The 24,305-nt window shown below is 50.3% G+C and overlaps 1 protein-coding gene across 14 annotated transcripts in view; it reads left to right on the forward strand.

The window, feature by feature from the left end:
• The window catches only part of AGAP1 (ArfGAP with GTPase domain, ankyrin repeat and PH domain 1), a 532,124-nt gene that overhangs the window by 15,554 nt on the left and 492,265 nt on the right, over positions 1-24,305 (forward strand). The window lies entirely within an intron of this gene.

Here is a 24,305-nt window from a genome sequence, read left to right on the forward strand (position 1 = left end):
CTCGGCTCTTCATCCCAGACCTTAGCTACAGATTCGTTTTTAAGGAAGAGAGGACAGAAACAGCGGCCTGAGAGCGCCATGCAGACGTCCAGGGAGAGGCTAGCAGGGCCGTGGCTGGTGCGGGGGTCCGGGTGTCCCCCTGCAGGCCTGGGGCACAGCTCTGCTCCCCCAGCCAGGCCGGCAGCAGGTTTGTCTTGTAAATGACACCATTGCCTGGAGGCATCTCTGACAGCTGCTCCTGCTCTGGATTCCAGAAATTTCTATGAGACATTTCATGAACACACTCCTGGTTGCTTCCCTTTCTTCACTTAGTAAAACCTGTAACAGCTCTGGCTGGTTATTGAACATGTGCTGTGCGTGGGACCCTGTGGTAAGGGCTCCAACATGCTTTGTGTCATTTTATGCAGCTCCCCCCTGGACACAGGTAGTAAGCAGAACCCTCATTTTGCAGGTCAAGAGCCTGAGGCCTAGAGTTTAAAGCCTTGCCTGGATCCACCCACACTCTTGAGCTGGCTGAGTTAAGATTTGAACTCAGGAGTCACAGTCATGATGTTTTAATAAAACAGAAAGGAAACCTCTCCGATCAGACCAAGGTCTGCAGAGGCCCTGGGGGCCTTCCCTCTTGTCTGCACCTCCTGCAGATCCCGGTTTGTGATTCGAAGCTCATGCTTACACCCAGTCTTGTGTTTATCACTGACGTTATAAAGAAAAGGAAAGCAGCTGGATCATGTTTATCCCGTTGCTGAGGTTTGGTGATGCTGGGACACTGGCTGGTGTCTGCTGGTTTCGGTTGCGGGAGGAGGAGACAGGGTGGCAGGCTGGCTGCCTGCAGTGACAGGTTCGAGGTCCCCGACAGGGATAGTTTCCAAAATGGCACGCCATTGAAAATTCACACAGGTTCAGAAAATCTGCAGCACCTTGAATCTGGGTGGGTTGGATAGAGAGCTCTTAAATTTAAGCCACAGGAATTCCGTGACATTTTAATAATGGAGATGCTAGCAGGCAGTTAATTTTTAACACATATAAATAGAAGTTACTTTTCCTCTGGGCTATAATTAGCATAATAGGGAGAAATTGATACCCTGGGAATCAAAGGGATTTGCCCCAGGTCACGCAAAGTTAGGTGGCTGAGCTGGAGTGGCAGAGCTAGTGCTCTGGCCTGGTGGCTGCCTCAGTGGGGGGGCGGAGCCAGTTTTCCATTTGGGAAGCTCGGCCCAGGAGCTGCTTTGCGCCACAGGTGTGGGGCGGATGGGTCAGCTGGCACCCTCCTCCCTCTTTCATGCCGGGCCTGGGCCGGGGAGCAGGCCGTGACTCACCCGGCTCGTGCGGTGGTTGACTTTGCAGGACCGGGTTCTCTGATGCCCGTCTGGTGGTCTGTCTACAGCATTCCCACCAGGGGCATTTGGTGGTGGTCTGGATTCTTACCCTGTCCTGGGCCTGACTGTCCCCCTGTGTGGGGAGCTGGCCGCAGAGCCTCTGGGGCCGCAGGCTCCGTGAGGGGCGATGGGGCTTTGCAGCTGGGTGATTGGGAAGGCCGTGCCCCCCTTTCCTCCCTAGCAGTGTGTGTGTGTGTGTGGGGGGGGGGGGGGGACGGTGTGCAGCACTGCTTCCTGAGTGTGCCCACCTGTGAGGTTCTCATGTGCTTTGGCAGGACCCGCGCCCTCGTGTGGTGGTCTCGGGGTGCTGAGACCGAGCCCCGAATTGGGCTCCATGCTCAGTGGGGAATCTGCTTGTGGTCCTCCCTCCCTCTTGTGCTCTCATGCAGGCGCGCTGCGCTCTCCCTCAAGTCTTTAAAAAAAAATTGCTGGTGAACTTTAACAGTAGTGTTCTTTCTGCACACATTCAATTTCAGAGAGTTAAGATTTATGTACGAGGCGCTGCACGTGAGGCAGGTTTACAATTTGATGAGTTTTGATAGGCACACCCACAAAACCACAGTCGAGATACAGAACGTGCCCATCTCTCCACATAGTTCCCTGTGCCCCTTCGTGACCCAGCCCTCCTGCTGCCCCCATCTGCTTGCCTGGATGTGCTTTCTGTCTCCGGGTTAATTTGTATTTTCTAGAATTTGATAGCAATGACGTGATGCAGTTCCAGACTCCTTATTTGTCCAGCTTCATCCACTCACTGTGCTGATTCTGAGATTCGGTGAGCTTGTTGGGTATATCGGCAGGGTGTTCATTTTCATTGCTGACTAGTATCATATTATGTGGATTTACTGCAGTTTATTCGGTTGATGGATATTGAGCGTGTTTATAGGGTTTAGCTTCTACAAATAAAGCTGCCGTGAACACCCGAGTGCGGTTCTTCATATGGGTACTTGCTTTCAGAGTCCCATGGTAAATACCTAGGAGTGAAGCGCCCGGAAGATGTGGTGGGTATATATCTGACTTTTAACGAACCGCCCAACTTTTCCAAATCAGTTGTTTGATTTTATGCTCCGCCAGCAGCGTGAGAGCCTCCACGTAGGGCTTAGGCTCAGTGGGCCACTGGCAGTGACTGCTTCGGGTGGCACCTGTCCTTCGGAAAGAGCGTGTGCCATCTGTGTCTCACCGGCTGTGAGGGTCTTGTACTAAAGGGGGTGCGGGGGTGAGGCCCAGGTGGGGGAAGAGGCCCAGTGGGAACCAGGTGAAGACGCCCAAGGGAGAGGAGTTGTGATCACACACATTCATGCTCTTAATCAGACCCATTTGGGTGCTAGTAGGAGATTAAACATTAAAACCATCTGGGTAAAGTCCAAGAGCTGCCTTGCAGGTGCCTCCTCAGCAGGCACGAGGCGTGGGCTTTGAGATGAGGTGGGCCGGAGGCTGTCGACAGACCTCGGGAGTGAGGTCTCTTGTCCTCTGCCACTTTGTGACCCTTGGCCTATTTCCTGGCTTGTTGTAACTCCAAGTACTTGGCCAAGAACCGTGGTTTTTAATGCGAGGGGGAGGGGGCAGCTTTGCAGTGTTTGGGGAAATTGTTGATTGTCACAACTTTGGCATCTGGTGGGTGGTGACGAAGGATGCTGCCAAGGGGCCCAGCTCCCTGCACCTCCGTGATTCCTCCCAGCCCCTGATCGGCACATGGAGCCCTGTGCTGACCGAGGCTTACCCGGCACCTGCAGGTGTGTGTCCCTGTGGGCTCACTGGGATCGAGGACTTCCTTGTAAGGGAGGCTGACGGGAGGGGGGAGTAAGGGGCTGCAGGAGCCCCCATGGGCTCCTTCTCCCCCAAGTTTTCTAGGAAACCGGCTTCCCGTGGGGGTGTGACTTTCCCATCCCACCTCCAGCTGCTGGAGTCAGCGCTTCCACGCTTCCACCGTCTCTGTGACTAACTGCCTGGCAGCCTGAGCTCAGGACAGCCTTAACGAACTTCTTTGATTATTAACCTTTGCTTGGCTCAGGGAAGTTACTCACTTGTTCTCTGGCCAAGAGTAAACCTGGAAACTTTTATTTTTAAGTCTTTTTGACAACTCCACATTCTGGAGAGTTTAATTCTTTTGCTTACAGGGTCGAGGGGGAAACCCTGTGTAAAATCCTCAGAGTGGATTTTGCTCCTGCGGAGTTTTATGGAAATGTTCATGGTGGGGTTTACTGGAGCGGCGGGAGACGATGGCCTGTCCGCATTGCTTCCTGCCCTGATGCCACATCAGCAAAGCGCTGGAGAGCTGACTTGTGTCTTGGTTGGGAGTTTGGGGTGTCAGTTTTTTTTTTACTTTTGGGGGAGCATACCAAGGATGAGAAGTGGTTTTCGTGACATAGCAATAACAGTCCCCGCATGTCCTTCCCCATCCACCTTGCTTTCCCAGTCAGGATGTGGATGTGCTGTGGTGCTCACTGCAGGACAGACCTCAGGACTGGACGTACATCCTGGCCTCACTGGGCTCCTGCCTGCCGTGCTCGGCAGCTCTCAAGCGACACGAGAGCTTCTGCGCCAGCCAGGGAACCTGCCCTTCGTCCCCCCACCGTCCAGGAAATGAACGTACATGAGTGAAAGCGTTAGTTCTGAGATGCTCGTCGGCCGTGGTTATGGAGCTGGGCGCACGTGGGCCCGCTCAGGCCATCTCATGCCGGGTGTGGTCACTCCTCTTCCGATCTAGTTTGGAGTTTATTGGGCCTGTTGATTGGGCTTCACTACCAGCGTTTTCTCAACACCAGACAATCAGAGCTCATGCAGTTTGAGAGTGTGTGGGGTATCCTTTTCTCCCTCCTCGTGTTCCCCCGTGTGCCAGCCCCAGCCTTGCTGTCTCTACCTGTACATGTGCCGCCCGGGAGGTCAGGCCGGTCTTCAGGCCTTTCCTGGGACCCACACCACACAGCCCCCCACTTTAGACCTTCTAGAGAACGTTGAGCTCTTCCAATAGAGTAATGATCTTAGAGCCTAACTCCTAGGATCCTATTGAGATGTTTTATGCTCAGCCTGACAGGTTGTGTGCTTCTCCTGCATCTTGGATGTGTGTGTATGTGTGTGAGTGAGGAACGTGTGTTTATTTACGTGATGAAGCCCAGGCGATCCCATCAGGTCTCCCTCCGTGTGTGCCAGCTTGTCTGTGCATCTGTGCTCAGATGTCCGAGGATGTTGATGTGGTAATTCGTGTTTGACAGCTTGGCTCGCCCGTAAATAGATTCCAAAACAAATCTGGCCAGGCCTTGCCCTGCTTAAAAGCCTCTAATGGCTCGGCAGGCTTTCAGAAGGAAGTTGAAATTCCTTGACCTCACCCCTAACCCTTCTGAGAACGAGTCATGGGGTAAATAAAGAAAAAGAAGTTAACTTTATTTAGTACCCGGGGCCCTGGGCCACAGGCCTGCCTGGTCTTGCCCCTCCCTGGGGGCACTATCCCTGCACGCAGTTCCCTGGAGGCCACCTCATTTACCCCAGGCTCCTGGCATTCCTCATCCTGCCCCAGGCATGTCTCTTCTCCTAACCCAATGATACCTGTATCCCTCAGGTCAAGTGCCACTGGGCCTCTGAGGTCACTCAGAAGGCTCCTGACACCAGTGCTGGGCGTGTGGCCTGTGTGCTTCATCCAATTGTAGGATCACTCAGCCTCCCCAGCGTGGCCTCAAAGGGCTCTGGGACTGTGGTCATGGGACTGGACCCCAGTATCTCATCCAGGGCCTGCTGGGTGGCGAGAGCTCCGTGGAGCCTGACTGCCTGACAGCAGAAGGACGTCAAAGGCCTTATCCCTTGCCTGAGTCCACAGGAAGCAACAAGGTGCACGCTCGATGTGTGATCACATAGTCTAGTGCCCAGATACCCCAGAGAAGAGGCCCATGGTCATAGTAATGAGTTGGCGAGGCTATGCAACCGGGAATTTGAGGTCGCCGTGGCTGCCATTTTGGGAATTGCCTTCAGAATGTAGGCACTAAAAAAAAAAAAAAGAAAAAAAAAAAAGTTCCTAAACTTAAGCAATCTTTATCCTAAGCAGGTAGTCTTTGCTTTTAGAGCAGAATATGCTTACATTTTAAGCTGGTGAGCTTGGTAGGTTGGTCTGTTGGGTCCTTGGTTGAAAACATCAGGATCCCATTCTAGCTCATGCAGGGCAGATGTGGGGGCGAGTCGGCGTGGGAGGCCAGCCTAAGAACCAGCCCTGGCGATGGACTGAGCCGGGTCCACTGGTGGGGTCCAGGGAGCAAGCACAAGTCCCCAGTCTTTGAGGCACTGCCTTTTTCTCGGCCACCACTTGGGCCTCCTGGCCTTGATTGACGGCCCCACCAGGACGGTAGCAGAGAGGAGGGGCAGGCTCAGGAAGGCCAGCGGAGAAGCTGTCTCCAGAAGCTGGGAGAATGGGCTCGGGTCTTCTGGGCAGCAGCGAAATGCTCATCCTGAGTCACGAGCGTGATTTCATGCCTCTGCCAAAGTCCACCACTTCCTCGTAATTCTGTTCAAAAAATTCTGTTGAGCTGGACACTTTGTGGTTTTAAAAGACAATGTGATGGGTTCCTTGGTGACTTTTGACACAGATACTAATCTTTAAGATGTACAAACATCACAGGCAAACTCATCAGTAGCTTCAGACATTTCGAGTGACGCCTTGCAAATAGGAAGGACGGAAATGAAACCTCCAGGGAACCGGGAAAACGCTGGTGGACGGTGTCGCCTTTTAAGCCCTAGTGGAAGTGGGTATTTTTAGAGTGGGGGTGGGCCAGTGACAAGGTGTCTCAAGAGCCCACTTAGGTGTGGGGAGACGTTGCTGGGCTGTGTGTGGGCTTCACAGACCAGTGTCCTGCGGACTGTGACAGGTGGCGGGCGTGGTGTGTGCTGCTGCCACTCTGGCAGACCGCGTGGTTCCCACGGGCGTGCACTTGGCCGCGCTTCCTTCCTCTCCAGACTGCCCTGTTGTAGCCTCCTGTCTTCCTGTCCCCCAGGGCCACCCCATTTCTGTGCATGCCGGGCAGTACTGAATGCCCTATAGAAGGAAGGGCGTCCTGGGTGTCCTCTGCTCCCCAGACAAAACAGAGATGCTGTGCCCTTTTCAGCTGTCCAACTCAGGAGTCTTTTATTTGAACCTTCCTTATGGCATTTTCTGCTTCCTGACTATGTAGGTAGCGTCGCAGGGAGAGTCTTTGAGGGAAGTCTGGTGCTGCTGCTGGCTTTCCGGCTGTGTGCCTTGGGGAGGTCTTCTGAATTCTGAGCCTCACTGTCTTCCTGTTCTCCGAGGACTCTTCCTGACTGATCTCCTCTACCGGCCTCCCATCACACCTCCCATCACACCCAGAGACGCTCGGACAGATGTCTCTTTGGTGGATGCGCATTCATTTGGCTCCCCCGGGGAGACTTAAGATCATCTCCATATTATGGGGGTCAGCAGTGTGGATGCTCAGCTTGAGGGAGTAGGCAGTGTCGGGCTGTCCTCCACCAGCTGGGTCGCCACAGCAGGATTCACCTTCTATAATGTGATTGACCCAAAAGTCAACCATGCAAATGCTGTTGATGGGCAGTTGCAGGCAGAAGCATCCAGGATCCTGCAGGGTAAGACCTGATTGGCTGGGGACGCTGTGGGGTATGCATAGAGCTTGGTGTCTGTATCCGTCTGCAGGGCTGTCCTCATAAACTGTCACAGACTGGCAGGCTTGAGCAACAGACGTTGATTGTCTCAGAGTGCTAGAGGCTGGAAGTCTGAGATCAGGGTGGCGGCTGGGTTGGTTTTTCTCCTTGGCTAATGGATGGACACCTCCTTGTGTCCTCAGGTGGCCTTCTCTGCGTGTATCCATCCCTGGTGACTCTCTCCTCTGAGGATCCCAGTCCTGCTGGATTAGAGCTCCACACTTAGGACCCTCATGACCTCACTTAACCTTGGTTGCTTCCCGAGAGGCCCTGCCTGCAGGTGCAGCCACATTGTTGGTTTGGGCTTCAGCATAGGAGTGGGAATGGTGGAGGGGGCATAGATTAATCTGTGACCATGTCCTTCCCTGCTCCTACCTTCTTCCCCAGGTCACTTGGTGCTGCAGTATGACAGGTGCTTCATTATTCACTCAGATTGTCTATCCTGTCCGCGTGGGTGGGTGGGGGGTTCAGGCACGGACTTCCCAAGTGGATGGAACCAGGGAACAGTGAATTTCTGGACCTAAACTGAACCACCCTTATTGTAATTTCTTATGATATCTTTCTATCGTAATGTCTTTATTTATTTCGTATATTTAATTGTATTTATCTGACATCTGTACTTTCCCATGTTTATGATAACCTCATTTTAACTGAAGTTGTAGAGGTTTCATTTTTAGTGGGAAAATATAAAAGCCATTAGGGTGTTATGTTATGAAAATTTGAAAGACTGTGTTTAGATCAGAACGATGTTTTAAAAATATAGAACAGGGCAGCCCCGGTGGCGCAGTGGTTTATGGTTTAGCGCCGCCTGCAGCCCAGGGCATGATCCTGGAGACCCTGGATCGAGTCCCACATCAGGCTCCCTGCATGGAGACTGCTGCTCTGCCTGTGTCTCTGCCTCTCTCTCTGTCTCTATGAATAAATAAATAAAATCTTTAAAAAAAATAAAATAAAAATATAGAACAGATTGTGAAACAATAAAATTTGGTTGAAATTTGGCTTAAAGAAAAGTGGAGTGGTTGGGGGTGAGGGCTCATTTCGGGGCACCTCTTGCGGTTGTCACAGCAGCAGTTCTGCTCCAGCTGGAAGGGGAGAGGGCCGGCGGGCTCAGCCAGGCCTCAGCTCCTCTGGCCCCGCAGCCTGGGCTTGTGGTGGGCCCAGAAACAATATCCAGGTGCCTCTTCGTCTCGCCTGAAGACCACTGCCCTGCCTCATTCTGTCTGCCACGTTCAGTTCCTTCCATAGCTGTGTCATGAAATCCAGGTAGGAACGGTGGAAATGTTTATACCGATAATCAGTTGACTGATTGAATGATTGAATTCTATCTCGAGTCTCCACAATTTGGGTCGGTGGCGTTGACTCTTCGTCTGCCGGCGGTGATCTTTGAATGCTTTTAAAAAAGGAGTTCTGATTATGAACTTTAAAAGAGGACAGAAATAAAATCGGCCACCAGCCCAAGTCCCATACTCTTTCAGTTCTGTTCTAAAGACGTCTTGTGATTGTGCCCTGAGCCCCTGGGCATCTGGGCTTGGCTTTGACCTCCGCGTTCTGACACAGAAGTGAGGGTGGCAGTTGCAGGTCAGCCTGTGTCAGCTGTCCCTGCAGCCGGCCTTTGGGAGGGGCGCCGAGCTTCTGCAGCACCCCTTAGGCTGGTGTTCCTGCTGTTGGACAAAGAGAAGAAGAGTATGTAAAGTTTGGAGTGTTGAATAGGAAACAACCTTCAGCCCCCACCAAACCAAGAAAAAAAGATGAGCGATGATTCAGTTGATAAATCCTCAAAATGATAATACTTCCTATATCTTGACAGTGACACAGCCAGCAGTTATAATCCTTAGGTTCACTTTGTTTCCAAGCTGGTGACTCTGACTGCCCTCCTTTGTGCAGGGGAGGGTCCTCTCCCTGGGCCTCATCCAGCTGTGGCAATAGGGGACCCCACCCTGTTTGGGGGGGGCGGCAGCCGAAAGCCTTGACATGTTGGAAACTGGCACTGTTAATTAGCACAATTTGCAGATTATGTGACATGAATCATGTTAATCAGCTTATATTTATTAATTGGTTTAATCCTCACAGCAACTCAAAGATGGATACAATTGCCAATTTATAGATGTGGGACCTTGAGACCAAGGGTATTGAATGATAATTCACTCCCACCCTCCCTGGAAGGTGCAATTATATGCATAGAAAACAGAGAATCATATGTGTGTGTGAGAGAAGGTACAAGAAAGTCTAACTTGAACTTTCTGCAGTGTTTTTTTATTTAAAGTAAGCTCCACACGGGGCTTGAACTCACGACCCTGAGATCATGACCTGCGCTGAAATCAAGAGTCGGATGCTTAACCAGGTGCCCTTGTGGTGTTATTTTCTAAAACTTAAAAAAAAAAATTCAAACTCGTGAAGAATACATAAAATGACCTCCCAGATATCATCAGTGAGCTTCGGTAATTATCAGCCCACGCCTGGTCTTATTTCCTCCATATACCTTGCCACCGATTAATGTTATTTTCAGGCCAGTCCAACACCCTATCAGTTGATCCATAAATATTTCAGTACCTGTCTCAGAAGATGAGAACTTAAAACACACACGCATGCACACACAACCACGTTATCATTACCACACTTAAAAAAGTAATAGCCCCTGAGCACCTCGATAGTTGGTTAAGTGTCTGACTCTTGGTTTCAGCTCAGGTCATGATCCTAGGGTCCTGAGATCGAGGCCCTCGGCAGGCTCTCCTCTCAGCAGGGAGTATGCTTGTCTGCTGCTCTCTCTACCCCACCCCTGTGTGTGCCCGTGCTCTCAAATAAGTAAATCTACAAAAAAGTGACAGTTCCTTAATATCACCAAATACCCCATTTGTGTCCAGTTGGAAATCGGAGTACCATAATTCTTGTCCTTCACCTTGTTTGGATCAGAATCCATTTAATGTCTACACAGTGCGATTGGCTGATCCTTCTAGGTCTCTTCTAATGAATAGGTCCTGTGGCCATCTTTCCCCTCTTCCCGTGTGATACGTTTGCATCTTGTGGTGTTTCCTTAGTCTGGATTTTTTTTTAATTGCATCCCTTTGGGGTTACTTACATGTCTTCTGTGTTTTCCCATAAATTGACGGTTTTGGAGGCTTGTTTTGATTTCACTTCTGGTTTGTTTGGTGGACAATTTCCTGGGTGGTGGCTGGGCTTCGTCAGGAGGAACACATCTTCTCGTTGTCTTCCCGTTGATGGTAGTAGCCGTCACGGTCTGGATCCACTTACACTTAGAGGTTGCGGAAAGTTGAGTTTGTAATTCTGTTGTTCGTTCTGTTTGCTTGTTGGGGAGCTCTCGGGAAGAAAACCTTTCTTTATGCTGGTTCTTGCCCACCTCCGCTGCATCTCAGGGAAGGGAGCAGGTTCCTGTAAGCCAATGGATCAGTGACTAGGACTAGATCCAGACCCGCGGTGGATGGTATCCTGCCGAAGCCGGCTCTTGGGAGAGGTGGGGGCCGTCTGCTGAGCTCCCCTGCCCCATCTCTAGTCCTCCTCACCGTCATAAGCCTATTTTGAGAAGTGTTTCATGCTGTGCAAGGAAGTAACAGCAAGTGTTCATCCCGCTGCAGAGCAGGCTGGACTGATGTCCTGATGTCCACAGGAAAGGAGCTGCCGTGAGTGTAGATGGGGAGGTGGCCGTCTGATGCCCCACTGGCCTCACTGCGTGACCTCAGCAGGAGGATCACGGGATCCGCCTCTACTTCCCCACCTATCCAACGGGGATGATTCCACCCATTTCCTGTGAGTTGTGCAATGAGTGTTGAAAGGGGTGAAAAGCCCTGGAGGGGGTGCCCCTTTGAGCATGGGGCTTGGCACCGTACAGGCGCTGTTTAGTCTGTGCTTCTGGTGAGCACCGTTATCACAGTCATGGGGGGGGCACCCTTGTCACATGACCTCTGGCTGAACTTGGGTCCCTGCAGTGCGCGCAGCAGACCCTGAACCCAGCGACACCCATAGACATTGGTTTTGTTTAGAAGTTCTGCTTGGGGGCAGCCCAGGTGGCTCAGCGGTTTAGTGCCGCCTTCAGCCCAGGGTGTGATCCTGGAGACCTGGGATTGAGTCCCATGTCGGGCTCCCTGCATGGAGACTGCTTCTGCCTCTGCCTGTGTCTCTGCCTCTCTCTGCGTGTCTCTCATGAATAAATAAATCTTTAAAAAAAAAAAAAAAAGTTCTGCTTGGAACCAACCAGTGGGTTGCCCTGAGGTGAGGTGAGGGCTGGCCCAGGCCCCAGATGCCCTGCATGGTTGTTGGGTTTGATGGTACAAGCACAGGGCGTCGGGAAACTGCAGTGTCTTGTGTTGTAGGAGTGAAAATAGATGTTCTTAGGAGGCTTTGACCTGGTGGGTGGTTGTGAGGCTTCTCGCTGAGAATCTAGACAGTAGAAGATGTGGGGGGTGGTTGCTCGAAACCTCTTTTAGAAACCAGTGCCCCTGTGGTTCTGACCAGGCCCCAGTTGACGTGTCGAGCCCCACCCTCATCCCCAGAGGCACCTCCCAAGGGACTGGTTGGCAGTACACACCTCACTTTCCCCGCAAATATTCTCGGCTCACCAAGTAGGAAAACAGAAGGTTGTAACTGGAGAGGCGCCTAACAATTCCTGCTCCCCGAGCGCAGGAGGTGACGTGCATCAGAGAGAACAAGACAACAGGCTGCGTGTCGTCCTTCACTTTATTTAGCAACCAACCTTCTTGGACCAGATATAACGGGAAGGAGGCATTCTGTAGGGATCAGGTCAGGGGTCTCCTGGGTCCGTTCTTGTCTACGGCTGGCTAACTAGGTGTTAAGTTCTAGATAAAATGTGCATTCACATTCTAGGTACAGTGTCTCTGTTGCAAAGTAGGATTTTTCACTACAAAATAAAAGCTTTAAAATGCATTTTGCATTTCTCCTGAGTCAGCAGAATGTGAATATCACCTTAAAATGTCAGGGTTAAGTTTAAATTTCTTAAGGTGAGTGGATGGGGCGGGCTTGAAATTTAGCAAAGAAAATTGAGATTGATCACTACATTTACGTCCCCCTTTTCAGGTTGGAAATTGTTTAATGTTAAATTTGTATTTCATGTCAGTGCCTCCTTTGAAGCTTGAGATATTGATGCGATTATAAACAAACGTCTCTGTAATGAGAGAGGGGACTGATTTATAAAGTGGGTAGACTGAGAGCTAACAGCCAGATGGCTATTTTTCTTTTTACAAAAATTTTATTTACGAGGGGGGGGGGGGGACCAGCAGGGGGAGCAGCAAAGGGAGAGGGAGAAGCAGGCTCCCCGCTGAGCAGAGAGCCCAGGTGAGGCTCGATCCCGGGACTGTGACCTGAGCCTAAGGCGTCATTTAATCGGCTGAGCCCCCCAGGTGCCCCCCAGATGGCCACTCAGGCAGATGAACCCAGGCACATTTGGGTTCTTGTGGTGGATGTAAACCTGCGGACCAGCTATGATGAGCGTCCCCAGATGGCGTTCCTTGTAGCATGGGTGCCCTAGCCTGCCCCTTCTCCCAGGGCAGGCTTGGGCATGGCTGTTGCCTTTGTTGATAATTTATCTCTGTTTACTTGGGGACTGTGAATTAGATTTTAATTTTTTTCAGCAAGAAAATCATTTGGAAATACAGAATATCTTTGTAATCCTGTCTCACAAAATTGTTTACATTAAAAAAGAAAGTCTTGTGGATAAGTGAGGGTAACAAGGAATGAATTATTTATAGAAAAAAATCCTAAAAATAACATTTAAAAAAAAAACAAGCAGTAGGATCTTTATGAGATCGCTGTGCATAAATTAAAACCAGAAGCAGGTGCAGATGTGGGTGTGAACAGTAGGAATGAGGTGTAAAAGGCCATCACCATCCTGAGGTTGGAAACGTGAGGCACGTGGTGGTGCTTTTTATTTTTTCTTTTTATGTTTTTTTTAATTTTTTTTACGTGGTGCTTCTTTAGGTTGAGAATAGTTTTGATGCATAATGAGCCTAAAAGTTAAAGGAACACTGTTTTCTCTCAAATCATAGGTGGAAGTGGGTGACTTCTGGTTGTGTTTGTCCAGGAAATATGCACGCAGACTTCTGCTGATGGGATGAGACAGTGGAGCCACCATGGTGGCTCCTATTGGGAGGCATCTCTCTGCAGACTTTAGGGTTGGGGGTCGTCCAGTCTTGTTCTCCTCATGGAGTGGAAATACTGTCCAACTTGGAGTCTTCCTAGGACTTTCTCCAGTGAACGTGAAATAGTAGTTCTTCTGTGTCAACCTCATGTTTTGGTCTGCACGTCACAGTGATGGGCAGGAGCTGGGAGGTTGCACAGTCCCTGGGATGCGGGATGCGGCGGGTGGCGTGTGGCCACAGGGGAGGACTTGGCCTCCCTAGCGAGCCACTGGCCAGGCGGCAGTCCCAGCGTGGAGGTGTGGTGTGTGTGTCTAAGTGGACCTCAGTGAAGACGTTAGTAATAAGTGGGAAAATTCCTGAAAGACAACCAACCTGTTCTTTTTAAACAGACCATTACTTTAAACATTTATGATTTGTGTTCATTGTAGGATTATTCAAAGTAGAAACCGAAAAAAAAAAACAAAAACCCCAAACCTAGCATTTTAAGATGCAGTGTATAGGTTTTGCATATGTCATTTAGGATCTTGCTTCCATTCACATCTTTGGACAGAGGCTCTTAGGATGTCTTTACACATAGCGGTCCTCCTAGAGCATCTCCACCAGATTGCTTCTGTCATCCTTTCAAATGTGTGGACATTTCTTCGTTGGTCACTTTGTTGGACATGGAAGTTCCTTCTGACTTTTCAGTGTCCTGAACAATACAGTAAATGATGTTTTCATAATAAGTGCATTGAGCACTTTTTGAAAAAAAAAAACTTTATTCATGAGAGACACACAGAGAGAGGCAGAGACACAGGCAGAGGGAGAAGTGGGATCCCTGTTGGGAGACGTGAGACTCGCTCCCAGGACCCGGGGATCACGACCTGAGCCAAAGGCAGACGCTCAACCACTGAGCCACCCAGATGCCCTGCATTGAGCACTTCTTGTGATGTCCTAGATGGGTCATTTTTCTGTCAACATTTTCTTCAATAAAAATAATGTATTGTTGCATTGACTCCAGAAAGTTTGTACCCATTTACCTTCCAGTGAGAGAGGATGCCTCCTCTTGGCTCCCCCTGCCAAGCATTGTTGAGGGGTAGGTGCTGGCTGCTGGAGGAGTTAATCCTTCTACTTTGCAAGCCTCGGGTGGAGGGAGTCTTCCCTCCTCCTGCTTCCCCTCCCCCTTCCACCTGAGCCTTCAGTTGCTCAGGTGCCTTAAATTGAATATTATTTATGAGGGGCGCCGGGGTGGCCCAGTCGGTTAAGTGTCCGACTCTTGGTTTCTGTTCAAGTCATGATCTATGGTTGTGGGATTGAACCCCATGTTAAGCTCTCTGCTCAGTGTGGAGTCTGCTTCAGTTTCTCTTTCTCCCCCTGCTTACACACCCTCTAGAATGAATGAATAAATAAAATCTTTAAAAAAAGAATATTGATTATGGAGTTGTGGGTGTTTTCAGGTCTGCAATTTGAGAGTGTGGTAGGGACTGCCAGAAGGCCCCAGTATTGCCTTGTCATAGTTAGAACACTGATTCTTTATATTGTGGGAAGTGATTGTTTTAAGTCCTCTCCAGGGAACTAGTGTTTCTGTAGCATGTGCCAGAGGTTGCTCTGTGCTCATGGTTGTAGTAGCTGCAATTAGTGGGCATCTACTGTGTGCCAAGAATTCTGTGTACGTTGGCTACCTCTTACAGTAATCCACAAAATCCAAATTATCATGTCATTGTAGGGATTAAGAAACTCAGAGAATGTGAACCTCATGTGGGGTCCTCCAGTTGGGGAATGGGGAAGCCAGGTTTGGTGTCCAGGCTGCCTGACCCTAGAGCCTGTGGGTAGAGATTGAAGTGTCCTTGAGACAAGGGAGAGAGGTACACAGCCCACAGCCAGCATCAGACTGGACAGCTCCAGGGAGTTAGTACAGAAGCCAGAGGGCTCGGGCCAGAAGAGTTCAGCTCCCTTCCTGCGGAGTCTGAGAGCAGGAGGGAAGAGTAGGCATCTGCATCCAGGGGGTTTTCCTTCCTGTGTTAGTTAATCTGTCCCCAGCTGGGTGATCCCCCAAGTAGGTTGTAAGGTGCACACGTGCTCGAGAACCTTTGGGACCGTCATGCATTTCACCCCCGCAGCCTGACCTGTGAGTCAGGGCTGTTGGCAGCATCAGGAGCAAGAGGTGGAGCAGCGGAGGAGAGAAGGAAGCAGGGCAGACAGAGCTCTGGCCCGGGTCTGCCGCCCTCCCGAGCCCTTGGGGAGGGCACACAGCGGTGACGGCACGGCATCTGGGCAGACGCTGTGTGCCTCCCTGGGTGACGGGGGCCGGTCGGGAACCCTTGTCTTCCAGGGCTTGGAAAGTCAAGGGGAAGTGTATGAGGTCCTTAGTGAGTCTTAGGTCTCAGTGTGGCTTTGGGACCCTAGGGCTGGGGAGGCAGGAAGCGGCGCCTGAGCCCAGGGAAGGTGCAGGGCAGCACCCACCCGCCCCATGCCCCTCCTCTGTGTGGAGACACCTGTCACGGAGGCCGACACAGCTGCAGTCTGAAGTTTCTGTGGAAGAACGGGTGCTGGATGGATGTGAGCTACAAAGTACCTGTGACCAGAGTGCACGAGGCACTTAGTTAAATTTGGGCCAGGTTATCACCAGGTTACTGGACTGAGCAAATGCTGGCAATTCCTGGTGTTGGCATGTCAGAGTCCGAGAGTCCGTTAGTGGGGGTGTGTGCTCTTGGTTTGTCTCCTGCCAGATGGAATATCCCGTTAGATTGTCTTTTTGTGGGCAGCCTGGGTGGCTCAGTGGTTTAGCACCTGCCTTCAGTCCAGGGCATGATCCCCGAGACCTGGGATCGAGTCCCATGTCAGGCTCCCTGCATGGAGCCTGCTTCTCCCTCTGCCTGTGTCTCTGCCTGCTGCCCCCTCCCCCCCACCTGCCGTCTCTATGAATAAATGAATAAAATCTAAAAAAAAAAAAAAAAAAAAGATTGTCCTTTTGCTTCCTGTAGCGAGTAGTTACATGGTGTGCACAGGGTCCCTGTGGCCTCGGTATTAGTTCCTTGTTGCTGCTGTGACAAATAAGCCCCAACATAGCAGCACACGTTTATTCTCGTACAGTTCTTGAGGGCATGTGGCCGACAGTGAAGGTGTTGGGAGGGCTGTGCTCCTTCTGGAGGCACCACGGGAGAGCCCATGCCCTTGCCTTTCTCCTGTGTTCTCTGGCGCACGGCCTGTCCTCCATCCTCCAGGGCAGACTTTCTCTGACCTCTGCTTCCATCCACCCATTGGTTCTCTCCCCTGCTTCCCATTGCCAAATTGTTAGGATGCTCATGGTTACATTGGGCCCATCGGGACACTCTAGAACAAGATCCTTACCTTAGTCCTATCTTTGTCACGTTAGGTAACAGTCACAGAATCTGGGCATTGGGATGTGCATATCTCTGGGTGGGGGCGCGTTTTTCTGCTGGTCCCAGCAGTCCCCTTACTCTTTGTTTCTTCCTGCATATGATTCTTCTCCCAACATCCAGAGCGGGAGTGTACCTGTCATCACTGGGGCTCAGCTCTCCCCTCAGGGTTGGGTGGGCGCCCTGCCGAGTCTCAGGCTATTGGCACCATCTGCTAACTCATGCCACTGTTTCAAAAGTACAGTTAGGAAATGAGAAGCTGGACAGTGATGTGGGGCGATTGGCACAGGCCGGCTAATGGGTGTGCACCATGGATCTAGACTCAGTATGGGGCGGCTGAGTTTGGAATCCAGCTTATTCTCCTGGTCCAGACTGATGCCTGTGGGCTCCCCTCCCCCCTGTGCAGCCAGCCTCGCCCCCGCTCCCGGGCACTGAGGGGGCCTGCTTGCTCTCCCCTGTGCAGCATTCCCATCTGCTGACTGCCCGTCCCCTCCTGCTTGGCTTTGGGGACACGACCTATCTTTTGGCAGTGGTGTAGCCTGTCCTCATCCCCTGGACACTCTTTCTGAACCCTGTGACTTATGATGACCTCCTCTCCTGTGTCACCTGCCACTGTCTGCCTGGAAATGCTGTAATGACGCGTGCCTTGTTCATGTAGCATCCCTCAGGGGACGAAGGGGTTGGCAGACTGGTTCTCTGACCAGATTTGCCCCTGTGCTGCCAGCAGGAGCCCCAGCCCTGCCAGGTGGGTGCCTCCACTAACCTGGACACCTGGCAGATGCTTGTTTAGGTTTTTAGACTTTTAAATGGGACAGAGAGAAAACAGGAAAAAAAAAAAAGCTGAACCCAAAAAGTAGAATTTGCAGGGAGTAAATTCTACTACTCTTGTTCTGGTTACTAACCTATTAACCTGCTCAATATAGAAAATGTGCGACACTCTAAAGAAGGAGGAAAATTGTCTGTAACTCTTCCATCTGCAAGTAACCATGGTTACTTGTGTGTGTGGGGTGTCTGTGTTCCCACCTTTCCTTTTTTTTTTTTTAAATAGAGATTTTGTTTATTCATGAGAGACACAGGCAGAGACACAGGCAGAGGGAGAAGCCGGGAGCCTGATTCGGGGCTTGATCCCAGGACCCCGGGATCATACCGGAGCCAAAGGCAGAGGTTCATCTGCTGAGCCACCCAGGTCCCCCCCCCCCCCCCCCCCACACACACACACACATTTACTTGTGTGTGGCTTTGGTCCCTCCTGGAGCAGGTGAGTGGTGGCTGTGGTCTCCCTTACACTTGGCGTCTCTTGGAAGTTGGCAGACACATGGTTTGCTCTCTTTGGTGTGTGTCCTCAGTGTTTTGGACTGGGCATGATGGTGTTTGGAGCAAACAGAAACAAGCTTTGCTTTGCTACTGGTCTTGGAAAGGGAAGAATCCCCCCAAAACTATGTGTGGTGCCCATTTGGTAAGAGGGAAGGGCTGCAGAGTGAGCCACGACCAGGTTTATGAGCATCAGAGATACTATAAGATTGTGGGCTCTACGGTGCATGTTTTGTTCCAAAAAAGTTATTTTTTCAATCTACTCGTAGTCCATTAAAACTCAAAAATGGTCAAGTTCATTAAAAACCACAGTCAGCCACCTTCCGATGAAAGAGGTTTGGACTTTTTTCTTTTTAGAATTAATGAAGATCCAGATGTTTGTGGTAGGCAGGAAATCACGCGGATTTTATAGGAAATTATGTAAGGAAGCTTAATGAGTAATTTTTTCTGGATTAGACAAGTGGAGAATGGTCTTAGGGAAATGTGTACATCCATTACTCATGAGTTTACTGTATGATAATTAAAATTGTATAGGCGCATGTCAGATCATTAGAAACCGGGTGGCATTTTGTGCTAAGGATCAAAACAAAGATTTTGCTTGGAATGTTGAGCAAAATTACACTCTGGCTCAGATTAAATGCATGGCAAACATCCTATTCCAGTTTTTAAAATCACCAGCCAGGCTCTTTATTACGTTTTTTTGGTCTTTGTTCTTTTGTCCTTTGCTCTAATGAAAAGGAATGCTCAAGAAGTGGCATTGGGAGGCCAGTGCAAATGTGGTAGTATTTCTCTCCCGGTTATGAGCTCTGAGGTCTGCCCGTCTGCTCCCCCCCCCCCCCCGCCCCGCCATCCCTTGGCTCCTCATTGCGCTGATGCTTCTGTCTCCATAACCCAAGTTTATGTTTTTTTTTAATTTTTTTTTAAATTTTTTATTTTTCAAGTTTTTGTTTTTGGGTAAATGTTTGAAACTTAATCAGATCAGAAGTCTATTTATACACATACATTCACGTATACGTTGTTACTCTGGTTCATCATAATATCACATCCAGATTGCTTCCTAATTTTTTTTCTTAAGATTTTATTTATTTATTCATGAGAGATAGAGAGAGGGAGGCAGAGACACAGGCAGAGGGAGAAGCAGGCTCCATGCACGGGGCCCATGTGGGACTCCATCCTGGCTCTCCAGGATCACGCCCTGAGCCAAAGGCAGATGCTCAACCGTTGAGCCACCCAGGGGCCCCAGATTGCTTCCTTAATTAAATCCCAGCGATACCCTGTGCCTCAGTTTCCTGGTCCAGTGACCAGGTAGTTTGTCCTGAGAGCTGTGTTGGGAACCCTCTGTATAGGTAAATGCTCAGGAACCGTGGCAGCTTTCTCTGTCTCAGATTGTTGGGGCATTTGCTTTCCTCATTCTGCCACATTCAGGGCCCGTGGATGAGTTAACAGTTGCAGCACTGGCCTTCTACGGAATGGTGCAGAGAAACCCAGGCAGGAAGCAAGTGGGAAGCAGGCAACAGCCTTAGGGAAGGAACCAGGGAGCTTTTTCCCTGCAGACGCCTTCCAGCACTTCCCACTCTCCTCCCCTGGAGTTCTGCTGGTGTGTCTGCAGATGGAGAAGGACCCACCGCCATATGAACACCCCCGCCTCGAGAGCTGTGCCTGTGTCCCTGCAGGAGACGCCACAGAGGGGGTGGGCAGCGACCCCAGTGCTGCTCCCCATCCCCAGAGCATGCTTGTGAACTTTCAGGGAGAAAGGTGGTTAGGAAGAGGTGGGACTGTATGTCTGGCCCCCCTCTAGTGCAGTCAGAGCCGCAGAGCAGCCTGGGGGGTCCGCGTGCAAAGGCTGCCCTCTCTGGGGCTTGATTGTGTGCAGCCTTTAGCAGAACTGGTCTGCCCGATTAGTGAGCCTGTGTGCATAGTGAGCTCTGAGCTCTGATAGTCCAGCGTGAGGCCACTGTGGTGGGAGGATGTTGCCCTTGCCTCCCCTTGTATGCTCTTGTGGGCAGTGGTCCACTTTCCAGAACTTTCTCCAACTGGGGCATGTGTGTTTGGAGCTCAGGGCCCTGGCTGGCCACAGAGGCCTTTTTGGCCTGTCACACAGGACTTAGGCCTTTGCTTCTAACCCTGTTACTTGCTTGTCTCTGTAAGTGGCTCATCTTTTAGAGCTTCTATTACTAAATCGCATTGCATTTCTCCTTGCTCCTGATGTTTTTTTTTTTTTCCATTAAGAACAAAAAATTTCCATTTCCATTAGTGAAAGTCCTAATAATCTTTCAAGGACAGATCAATGGATCTAAATGTCCATTGAAAACTGTCTCCCTTTAGGTCCCCATGGGACTTGGAATCACCTTCTTTGTGGCCCCCTCTCATTCCAGCACGATCACATGGAGCCCCGTGTGTGTGTGTGTGTGTGTGTGTGTGTGTGTGTGTGTATGCACGCTTCTGTGTGTGTGTGTGTGTGCACATGGGCATGGGTGTGCAGGTGTGTGTCCCACAGGTACTGTTCTCTTCATCCCCCTGCGCGGTGTAGCTTGGTGCGTAAGTGCAGCTCCATGAACAGTGTAGGCAGAGCTCCATCCGGAGGAGAGTCTCACCCAAGTTTCACATGTAAATATATATATTTTTAAAGATTTGTTTACTTTAGAGAAAGAGCAGGGGGTGGGGGGAGGGAGAGTGTGCATGAGTTGGGGTAGGGGCAGAGAGAGAGAGAGAGAGAGAGAGAGAGAAAGAATCCCAAGCAGACTACCGAGCACGGAGCCTGATGCAAGACTTGATCTCACCTGAGATCAAGACCTGAGCCGAAATTTAGAGTCTGATGCTTAACCATCTGAACCCCCAGGTGCCCCAGCACATACATATTTTTAACTGTGTGCTTGGTTCGGGCAGTGTGTCAGCTTTTCTTAGTTTTTTTTTTTTTTTTTTTTTTTTTTTGGCTTGTTTTTGTTTTTATTGAAGTTCAATTTGCCAACATATAGTATAATACCCAGTGCTCATCCCATCAAGTGTGCTTTTCGTAGGTTTTAGAAACTTTGTTTTCCTCCCTTGTTCTGCGGCTTTTCTGTCCTTCCCCCCAGCCTTCCAGCATGACAGACTAACAGCTCCTTGCTTCTCTGACATCTGGGCAGATATGGAAGCCCAAATAGTGCCTTTGTTTATCCACTCCCTCCCTTCCTCCATCCCTCCCTCCTGCACAGTTTAGAAGACATAAATGAGAAACTGAGCACTGTCTATGGTGTGATATGCAGATAAGGAGCGGAACATAGTGGGGAAGAGTGGGGAGGTGTATGTGTGCAGGTGGGTGGGGGTGTGGAAATAGGGGGGTCATGAGAGGAGGCATGGCTGAGGGGGGCATCTGGCCACTGACCTGGAGGGAGGGAGCAAAGAGGGATGGAGACATGGGCCGGCTGGGGTGGTGGGAGCTCTGGGCAGAGCCCCGAGAGGGAGCCTAAAATGAGGCATTTTAGGAACATGTTAGAAGCCACGGGAAAGGGCTGTACATGTTCAGAGGAGCAGTGCGGGAGGGTAGAGGCCCCGTGTAGGGTGAGTGAACGGTAGGCAGTGAGTGGGTGGCCCTCAGTGGCCCTTGGGTGGCTGCAAGTGGGGGCAGGGCACTTACAGCCACAGTCCCCTACAGCCCCCCTCCCTGCCCCATGTCTGATGGGAACAGTCTTAGAGGCTTGGGTGAATGAATGAAAACTATCACTTTGATTCTAATGATCACTTTTAAGATTACTATAGGAGCTTTCAAGTTCAAGTGATTGAACTCTGAATCTTGCCCAATAGTTCTGTTAACAGTTAGGACACCTTGGCTGAGAGTCACGGATGGTTTAAGGCCCCAGTCACTGAGTGATGTGGGGAGACTCATGCTGGAAGGCACTTGCATTGTTTTGTTTTGTTTTTGTTTTTCTCCTGCCCTCCTTGTTTTTTCGGCATTTTGTGGCATTAGGTCAGCCACATTTTAAACTTTGTGCCTGTCATCAGTAAAGCTGTCCTGCTTTTCCCAAAAGAGCAGCCTTTCTTCTAATGTTTGTACCAGCCACATTAAGTGGCTTCATGTCAGCTCTCCATATTTTCTGCAGTAGCTAATATGCCTGGTTTGGTCATAATTGTTGCACATTGAAAATGCATGCTAAATCTCAGATTATGCCCTGCTCTTTTCAGGGTAAATTCAGAGAACAACTGTAGAGTCTGATCCATATCGTCATGTTGTTGAAAAGAAAATAGGGTTACAGGTTTATTTGGAGGCTTTGAGCCTTTTTGGTGGTACCAATGGGTGTAACTGATACAATGTAAAATCTTGAGTTCCTGAGGCAGGGGCAAGATCAGTTTTCAGCTGAGGTGTATTGCATCTGTGGTGATGCTGTTGAAGAAAATGGAGCATCTTATGTGATGAGCATTATTTGGTCCCACAGTCCATTGGATTATATTCTGACTGTTGAGTATGTGTCCCCCCCCCCCCCCTCAGTTTAGAAGGAAGCCTCAGCCATTGTGTGTGTGTGTGTGTGTGTGTGTCTGTGTGTGCACGCGCCTCTGCACAGAGGATGGAGATGCTCCCAAGCCCAGGGGCTGTTCTCTGGAATGTTCTCTGTGCACAGGTTTCATATTTTCATATGCCACTTTGTCCCTTGTCTGGTGCACAGAGCAGGTTATCACCGGTGGTCCCTCCCACGGCAAGGACCATCCCCGTCCCTGGGTCTACCCTGAGCCGTCTCGCAGCCTTCATCCTCCTCTTAGGGCTCCCCTTTTTACATTTTCCTCAGAGTCCCCTCCTCTGGATGCCTTTTCCTTTCTGAGGACACTTTTCTAAAATGTGTGTCATTCAGTACAGGATTTAGTATTCTGGAGAAGGGCCTGGAATTGACCAGTGGGGAAGAATTGGATTACCTTAGGAGAAAAGAACAGGGAAGACGTTTTTAAAATTTACTTATTTATTTAAGGTGGGGGGAGGTGCAGAGGGAGCAGACTCCCCACTGAGCAGGGAGCCCGAAATGGGGCTCGATCCCAGGACCCTGAGATCATGACCTGAGCTGAAGGCAGATGCTTAACCGAATGAGCCACCCAGGCGCCCCTTTTAAGTTTATTATTGGTTGATTATAGTGTTTTAACATCATTAAGATAAGTGGAAAATTATTACTGTTACTTTATTATAGCATTTTAAACCATTTTTTTTTTCCTGGTGGAAGGCAGAAAGAAAACCATGTCTTATCCATTTTTAATTTTTTTTAAAGAGATTTTATTTATTTATTCATGAGAGACCCACAGAGAGGCAGAGACACAGGCAGAGGGAGAAGCAGGCTCCATGCAGGGAGCCCGATGCGGGACTCCATCCCAGGACCCTAGGATCAGGCCCTGAGCTGAAGGCAGATGCTCAACCACTGAACGACCCAGGCATCCCTCATTATCCACTTTTTAAAGTGCAAGTCTTAAATCCTTTATTTTTTGTTTGCAGTAAAGCATGATCTGTGTTTTAACCTACCGACTTGCGGATGCTGTAGGAAAGCACAGCAAACCTGTGACAGTGGTGATCTCCGCTGTTCTGGAAGGGCGCCTGCAGTGCCGCGCTTGCCTGCAAAGATCTGACTGCATCTAGTAGCTTACTCTGTGCACCTCCTCCTGGGATTAGGGATGTTACTTCCTGTGGCTGAAATTGATGATGCTTTGAACTGTTGATGCTAGGAGATGACCGGAAGGGCATAGAGCAGGAACAGTGCTTTGGAATCTTCAGCTGAGCCAGGAGGTGATTTTTGGGGATTTTTACATTTAACACGTTGCCAACTCTTGAGATACAGGGATGGGAGATGCATCCTGTCCCTGCCCAGGGCTGCTTGTTGAGGGGCTCCTGGCCCAGTTAGAATGCAGTCTCTCCTGCTTCCCATTCTTGGTCCCTTTTAGGGCGCCAGCTGCCACGAGTGGTTATTTCTCACGTTGCACCCACTTCTGTAAGTTTTCTCTCTACCCTCCTTCCTGTGCTTTCCCCTGTCGCACGGGAGGGAGGGGACCCGGGTATGAGGTGGCACAGATCACTGCAGCAGCCTCCAGGGGCCCTCGCTGGGGCAGAGGCAGCAGAGATAGGTTTCATCTTCACTTCTTCCTGAAGACACTATTCATTCCTTTCTGAGAAGAGAAGCTTAAAGATGCTGGAGTGAGGCATTGCGTGGGGCCTCTGGGGTCTCTGGGCAAATGTGTTAGTTTGGGGGGAGGCATGTTGGGGCTAGGAGAGACGTGGATGTGGAATGAGAAAGAAGAGCCACAAAGGGACGTAGATTTTCTTTCTACCTTTTTTCCTTTTGGGCAAAGGAAACACAGCCCTTTCTCAGTCTGGGGTAAGGAAGCTGCTTTAGTGCCTGCACCTGGGGACCCACCTCGGACCTCCTGGGTCTCTGTCCAGGCTGAGGATCACTGGGTCCTGCTTCCTGCCACAGCATCCTCGGGAGCAGGACACACACGGCGATTGGCAGTTGGGGGTAGTGGGGGGCACTCCGGTTCTCACCGTCGTCCTT

Source organism: Canis lupus, chromosome 25, assembly GCF_011100685.1.
Source record: "Canis lupus familiaris isolate Mischka breed German Shepherd chromosome 25, alternate assembly UU_Cfam_GSD_1.0, whole genome shotgun sequence".
NCBI classification, from domain to species: Eukaryota; Metazoa; Chordata; class Mammalia; order Carnivora; family Canidae; genus Canis; species Canis lupus.